Consider the following 7,318-nt stretch of genomic DNA (forward strand, 5'->3'; position numbering starts at 1 on the left):
TCCCCCTCATTTGATAATAGCCTTTATTCATCCAGGATTATACAAATGAGCATAAGGCTAGTTTTCAGTGCGATCCTGCGTTAGAACATGCTCTGCCTTTTGATTTCTTTGTCGGTGCGTGTATATGTACCTTTATCTCCGCCTGAGAAACCAGTCAAATAGCAACATTGTCAGTGAGGACAAATGAGTCGGGAATTGACAAAGATGTAAAAACAAATATATGTACCAGTATATTATCTATCAATTTCATTATATATTCAATCGGAAAGGAAGCCAATATTAAAGCCAAACCTATTCTTATGACTATATAAAATATACCGCACAGCAGTTGTTTAAATAAGATGGCTTTCAATAGGGCGTATTACAACTCCAGCTTTAGCGAAAACAAAAGGCGAAACGCCATGCCCAAGAAGTACCGTAGATTAAAGAGTTAAGCCTACTATAAACATGAATGATGTGTTACTAGTTTCAGTTATATACTTCGGTTTTCAGGTCACCTGAGCCGAAGGCTCAAGTGAGATTTTCTGATCAAAATATGTCCGTTGTCTGGCGTCATTGTAAACTTTTCACATTTTCATCTTCTCAAGAACCACTGGGCCAATTTTAACCAAACTTGGTCAAAAGCATCCTTGGGTAAAGGGCTTTTAGGTTTGTTCAAATAAAGGACCATGTCCCTTTCAAAGGGGAGATAATCACAAAAATGCAAAAGTAGGGTGGGGTCAATTAAAAAATCTTCTCAAGAACCACTGGGTCAGAGGAGCTGAAATTTTCATGAAAGCTTTCTGGCATAGTGCAGATTCAAGTTTGTTCAAATCATGGCCCCCGGGGGTAGGTTGGGGCCACAATAGGGGATCAAAGGTTTACATGAAAATAAATAGAGAAAATCTTTAAAAATCATCTTCTCAAGAACCAATAGGCCAGAAGAGCTGAGATTTACATGAACGCTTCCTGACATAGTGCAGATTCAAGTTTGTAAAAACCATGGCCTCCAGGGGTAGGTTGGGGCCACAATACGGACTAAGGTTTACATGCAAATATATATGGAAAGTCTTCAGATATGGGTCAAGGTAACTCAGGTGAGCGATGTGGCCCATGGGCCTCTTGTTTAGCTCACCTGAGCATAAGGCTCAAGTGAGCCTTTTTGATCAAAATTTGTCAGTTGTCGTCGTCGTTGTAAACTTTTCGCATTTTCATCTTCTTCTCCAGAACCACTTAGTCAATTTCAACCAAACTTGGCCAAAAGCATCCTTGGGTGAAGGGCTTTCAATTTTGTTCAAATGATGGGCCATGCCCCCTTCAAAGGGGAGAAAATCACAAAAATGCAAAATTAGGGTAGGGTCATTTAAAAATCTTCTTCTTAAGAACCACTGGCCCAGAGGAGCTGACATTTACATAAAAGCTCCCTGACAAGTTTGTTCAAATTATGGCCCCCGGGGGTAGGTGGGGGCCACAATAGGGGATCAAAGTTTTACATAGAAATATATAGGGAAAATTTTTAAAAATCTTCTTCTCAGGAACCAATGAGGCAGAAGCGCTGGGATTTACATGAAAGCTTCCTGACATATTGCAGATTCAAGTTTGTTCAAATCATGGTCCCCGGGGGTAGGTTAGGGCCATAATAGGGGATCAAGTTTTAAGATAGCAATATATGGGGGAAATCTTTGAAAATCTTCTTCTCAAGAACTAATGAGCCAGAAGAGCCGAGATTTACATCAAAGCTTCCTGACATAGTGCAGATTCAAGTTTGTTCAAATTATGGCCCCCAGGGTATGTGGGGGCCACAATTGGGGATCAAAGTTTTACATAGAAATATATAGGGGAAAATCTTTTAAAATCTTCTCAAGAACCTATGAGGCAGAAGCGCTGAGATTTATATGAAAGCTTTCTGACAAAGTGCAAATTTAAGTTTGTTCAAACCATGGCTCCCGGGAGTAGGTTGGGGTCTCAATAGGGGATCAAAGTTTTACATAGAAATATATAGGGAAAATCTTTTTCTCAAGAACCAATGAGCCAGAAGAGCTGACATTTAGATGAAAGCTTCCTGACATAGTGCAGATTCAAGTTTCTTCAAATCATGACCCTTGGGGCCACAATAGGGGATAAAGGTTTACATACAAATATATAGGGCAAATATTTAAAAATCTTCTCAAGAACCATTGGGCCAAAGAGGTTGACATTTACATGAAAGCTTTCTGACATAGTGCAGATTCAAGTTTGTAAAATTCATGGCCTCCATGGGTAGGTTGGGGCCACAATAAGGACTACGGTTTTACATGCAAATATATATGGCAAGTCTTCAGATAAGGGCCAAGGTGACTCAGGTGAGCGATGGGGCTCATGGGTCTCTTGTTTAGTTAAACGTGTTTTGACCCGACCTGACTAAAGGCAGTGGGGACACCTTGACACAATGAATAAGATCGGACTAAGGAGTCGGTCGAACGTACCTTAGTGTTGAGCCCTGTTAACTATGTAGGAGCGGATCCAGAAACTCTTCCCAACACCACTGCTTATTGTATGTATGTAGAGAGTGTATTGGGTATCAATCAGGAAGTGAGACACGTTCCACTTCAGATAGCGGTGCAACATGTCAAAGCAATTTATCAAAATATTCGAGGACATTTCTCGTGGATACTAACCGATCCGTCTTGTTTTGCGGTATCCGTGCTAGGTGTAACTGCATATCAATGTATCCAGGTATCACTGTCCTAGTTGCAATGCATGGATGTAAAATAAATACGTGCGACTTGCACAATTCAAAAAATAATCAATGTACAAGTTTTTGATACGATTGATATTATAAGATAATATATTCTGAGAGTGTCTTCTACTCAAAAGTTTCAGTTATTGTGGGGGATGGGGGGGGGGGGGGGGTCACAGTTTATATTAGTTTTTACTTTACAGTTTTCCTTCAAGTAATGAGTTTTAATTTTCTCTTTATTATACGCTTTATTTACCCCCCATTTAAAAAACAAACCCAATAGTCATATAGAGTTGGTATTGATTTATATATGAATGTGTCGTGGGGGCATTCTCATTGAATATATTCATATGTTCTCCTTTTGTTCTATAACCAAATTAAGGTGATCTTATGAATTTTTGTGTGATTTGACAATTTCTCTAGCAGAGACTGGGCAATTTGTGGGACGATTTTTTCTATCAAAGTTCCTCTAGGTAATTTATATATGGTTTCATAAAAAAGGCAAATAATGTTTGTATAATTTGAGCAAGTTTAAAGGTATATATCACTTATAGTTTCAACTTTAAAGCTTTTGGAACTTTAGATAAAACTAGTTGCTCCATTTTAGTTCTTTATTTGCTATTTGTATTTAAAGTTAATCTTACAAGCATGTCATGTTCGTAATACAATTGTTACAATCCTGTCTTTATGCAGAACTTCAATATAAAAACATGAAGTTTTCTAATTGGTTTGCTTTACATAGTTTTGATGGTTACCAAAACGTTACGACCGAATTTGACTTATATGTTAATATTTTTCTTGTAGATATTGACTCGGAAGAAACCGACGCATGATGTATAGAGAGTCACGAGCTTTTCTGACCACCTCTTGTCCATCTGTCTGTCCGTACATTTACACCTTTTCGATTTAATGTCCAGAACCACAGGGTCAATTTCAAGCAAATTTGTCATAAAGCATCCTTGTCCCAAGTTGGGTAAACGGAATTCGAATGAAGGGCCACGCCCTATTTCAAAGGCCGGGGAGGTAATTAAGAGAGTGAGAATATGTTAGCATCATTTAAAAATCTTATCAAGAATCATTGGACCTGAAAAGAAAGGTTCAAATTATGACTCTCTGTAGTAGGGTGGGCCACAATCAAAGTTTTTCATGCAAATAAATAGGAAAGAATCCTGAGAAGAACAGGACCATGAATACTCATATCAATTAATGTTCAAACATCCTCAGGAAGTGCAGATTCAATTCTGTTTTTAATTGTGGCCCACGGGGGAGGATGCGGCCACAACCAGGGGTCAAATTTTGACATGGGAATATACAGTGTGGCAAGCATCATCAGGTATATTGCAGATTCAGAATTGTTGAAATCAGGGACTCTGGGGATGGAAAAGAAAAATCTTCTCAGGAATAGCTGGATCATAATATGCAAGCATTCTAAAGATGCTGCAATAATGTAGCCCTCTCCTACTTTTTATTTGGAGGAGGGGGGAGCTACAACTCCTTAGGATCTTTACGTAAATAAAATAATATTCAATGTTTCTTAGTCAATAAATAGATTTACAACCTGCACCTTAGGATTTGTTACTGTTAGGCTCTATTCTACCGTTTTGAACAATTTCGATACGTTCCAATTTCCCAATAGCCATATTTGATTGTCAAGTTATTTGTATATTTCCATATAAGGTAGTGTTTACATCAATGGACGATTGATTGAGTGTATCTTGTTTACCGTCCCTCTTGAGAATTTTTCATTTATATGGAGACGTCACTAATACCGGTGAAGGGCTTCAAATTTAGGCCTATGTTCGGCGTTAGTGAGGGATCTTAAATAGCGTGCCACACCTACTGTAACACGGGACATCCGTTTTTAAGGTCATCTACGAGGACCCGTGACATTCACACCTGATGCCGAGCGTTTGGCGATGGAATTGTCACTACCTGTTTTAACGACTTAGGTCTGTCGCGGCTGGGATTCGAACCCCGACCCTACACATGCAACTTCGTTCCCCTATTTAAATCATGACCCCCTGGGGTAAGGTAAGGTCACAATGGGAAATCAGTTTTTTCATGGCAATATTTGAGGAAAATTTATTTAACAATCTCTTCTCAAGACCTAAATAATGTTATGTACAACATTAATGAGGTTTAGAGGTGTGTATTCTTTTCAATATATGTAATTCAGTTTAGGAGAGAAAAGTCTTCACGTATACAATGAATCGATATTCAGAACAAAAGTATTCTTGTGAATATTCCATAGACATCTGTTTACAATGCACGAGTGCGTGATGGGAAATTAACTCGGGGTGTTAACTTTTACAACATAACTACATGTAAATGCGGTATATATAGAATTACTAGATACTCTTATTAAATATTTTCTTCAGCAAAAGTCGCGTTACGACTGAACGATTTACAATTAAAAAGCAAACGTTATTGGATAATAGTGGTTTAAATCGTTCGTCATTAAAATTGAAGTACGTGTAATGAATTATAAAACCTTTTCATGGTATTCATAATCATTTTGAACAATCATACGGGTATTTTAATTTCCCTCCTGGCGCCGGTATTTTTATTTTATTTTTATTTATCTTTTTAAGTGGGGTTCATGAAATTCCATGTCACTCCTGGCGCATTGGTGACGTTTCTTCGGAAATAATATTATGCTATTTGTTATTTTATACTTATAGTGTCGAATTTAAACTAATCAACACATCTACACAACATTCATACCTGATAAAGGAGAAAAAGTAAAACTACTCACATTTTACCTCAATGATAAAAGCTTATCTGTGTATAGATACTTTGATATGATATATTGTATTAGAATATTTATTGTGCTGCTGTGAATGTTATCTGTGTACATACAGTTTGATATGATATATTGATTTATTTATTGTGCTGCTGTGAATGTTATCTGTGTATAGATACTTTGATATGATATATTGTATTAGAATATTTATTGTGCTGCTGTGAATGTTATCTGTGTATAGATACTTTGATATGATATATTGTATTAGAATATTTATTGTACTGCTGTGAATGTTATCTTTGAATTCCGATATCATGGTACACGTACAACATAAAAACGTTTAAAATAAGAAAATAAACTTTACAAACAACCCGTACGCACTCCTGCAGTGACATCCGTGTTGGTACATCTTCGGATACCCACGGGTGATCTCGTTTCTCGTTTTTTACTCATCAGAGTATCGTCGGATACCCACGGGTGATCTCGTTTCTCGTTTTTTACTCATCAGAGTATCGTCGGATACCCACGGGTGATCTCGTCTTATCACCCGTGGGTATCCGACGATTGTGTTGGTAATACAAGCATCTAATTAGTGGGTGTGGGTACACGGGTCACAGGTTTAGACAAAATAATAGTTTATCACAGTTTATATTAACATTGAGCAAAAGCCAGTTTACAATTAGAGGGTTTATTTTCATTTAATTATAAGTAGTTTCGCAAATAAAATGGGATGGAGCTTTTGCATGTCCATTTCTCAAAATCACAAAGAATACTACTAATTATTGCTAGTAGTCTCTAAAGGAAAATTCGCTCACAGATTGTAGTGACCGAAAAATTAATATTTTCTCCCAAACACCTAGACGCAGAATTCGAAGTCAATTGCAGTATTTGTGCTCAGTGTAACTTGTTAGACGTTGTCATTGCAGTAATTTGTCTGCTTAAATAATGATGCCAGTCACCATGGCATTGCTACCAAACTAAAATCGATCAGTTTCTTTACTGTCTTATTTTTTAACTTTATGTATCAATTTAATGATGTTTCTGGTTTTTCCACACCCAAGGATCACGACAAACGGTAGGTGTTTTTAACTTGACCTACTGAAAAGTCAATGGAAAGGGCGACATGGTACTGTTGTTTTAGCTACCATGTTATCGCCTACTTGGCATTTGATCTCGCCATTTCATGTCTACTGTCGTGTAAGCCAACAATCTGTGTTGTAGCAACATCTGATGTTTCGCCATGAACGCCGCAACCGTTCAAATATTTACCGTGTATCTAAGGGAAGAGTTCGCCAGGCGTCTGATGTTTCGTTTTATGAAGAGATTTATTATCCTCACTGTTTAAATATTGAATACGTTATATTAATTATTGAAATGTGCAACATTAGGAAAATGGAACAAATGTAAACTGATCTATGCATGATATCCTTTGGCAAAGCAATGTCTCCAATTAACTTTTCTACTACATTTGTAGTTTCTGTTTTTATTATATAAACATACCACATTTGAGTTGTTCTGACAAAGCAAACTGCTGTTACCAAAATGAAATGATGCATCAGTATGATTAATAACGTCAAGCCACACTGAGCCCAAAATCCTCATTTTCTTCCCGTAAATAATTCATGAAAAAGGAAAGATATCCAAAATTATCCTCGTCGTTATTGTAAGCTTAATGAGTGTGTACAGACCCTCTGACTGGAATCCACTGGACCGAGGAGAGGGAAAGGTCTAACTAATAATATCATTTAGTGTATTTGCGAATTGCTTATATCAGTGGACATTCTGAATTTTTTGAAAGAATTGGACGATTGTCTTTGGTTGTTGGTGCACAGTGGCACTGTACAGACCTATTATAACATTGACAGATCTGTCAGTCT

This window comes from Ostrea edulis, chromosome 1, assembly GCF_947568905.1.
Source record: "Ostrea edulis chromosome 1, xbOstEdul1.1, whole genome shotgun sequence".
Taxonomy (NCBI): domain Eukaryota; kingdom Metazoa; phylum Mollusca; class Bivalvia; order Ostreida; family Ostreidae; genus Ostrea; species Ostrea edulis.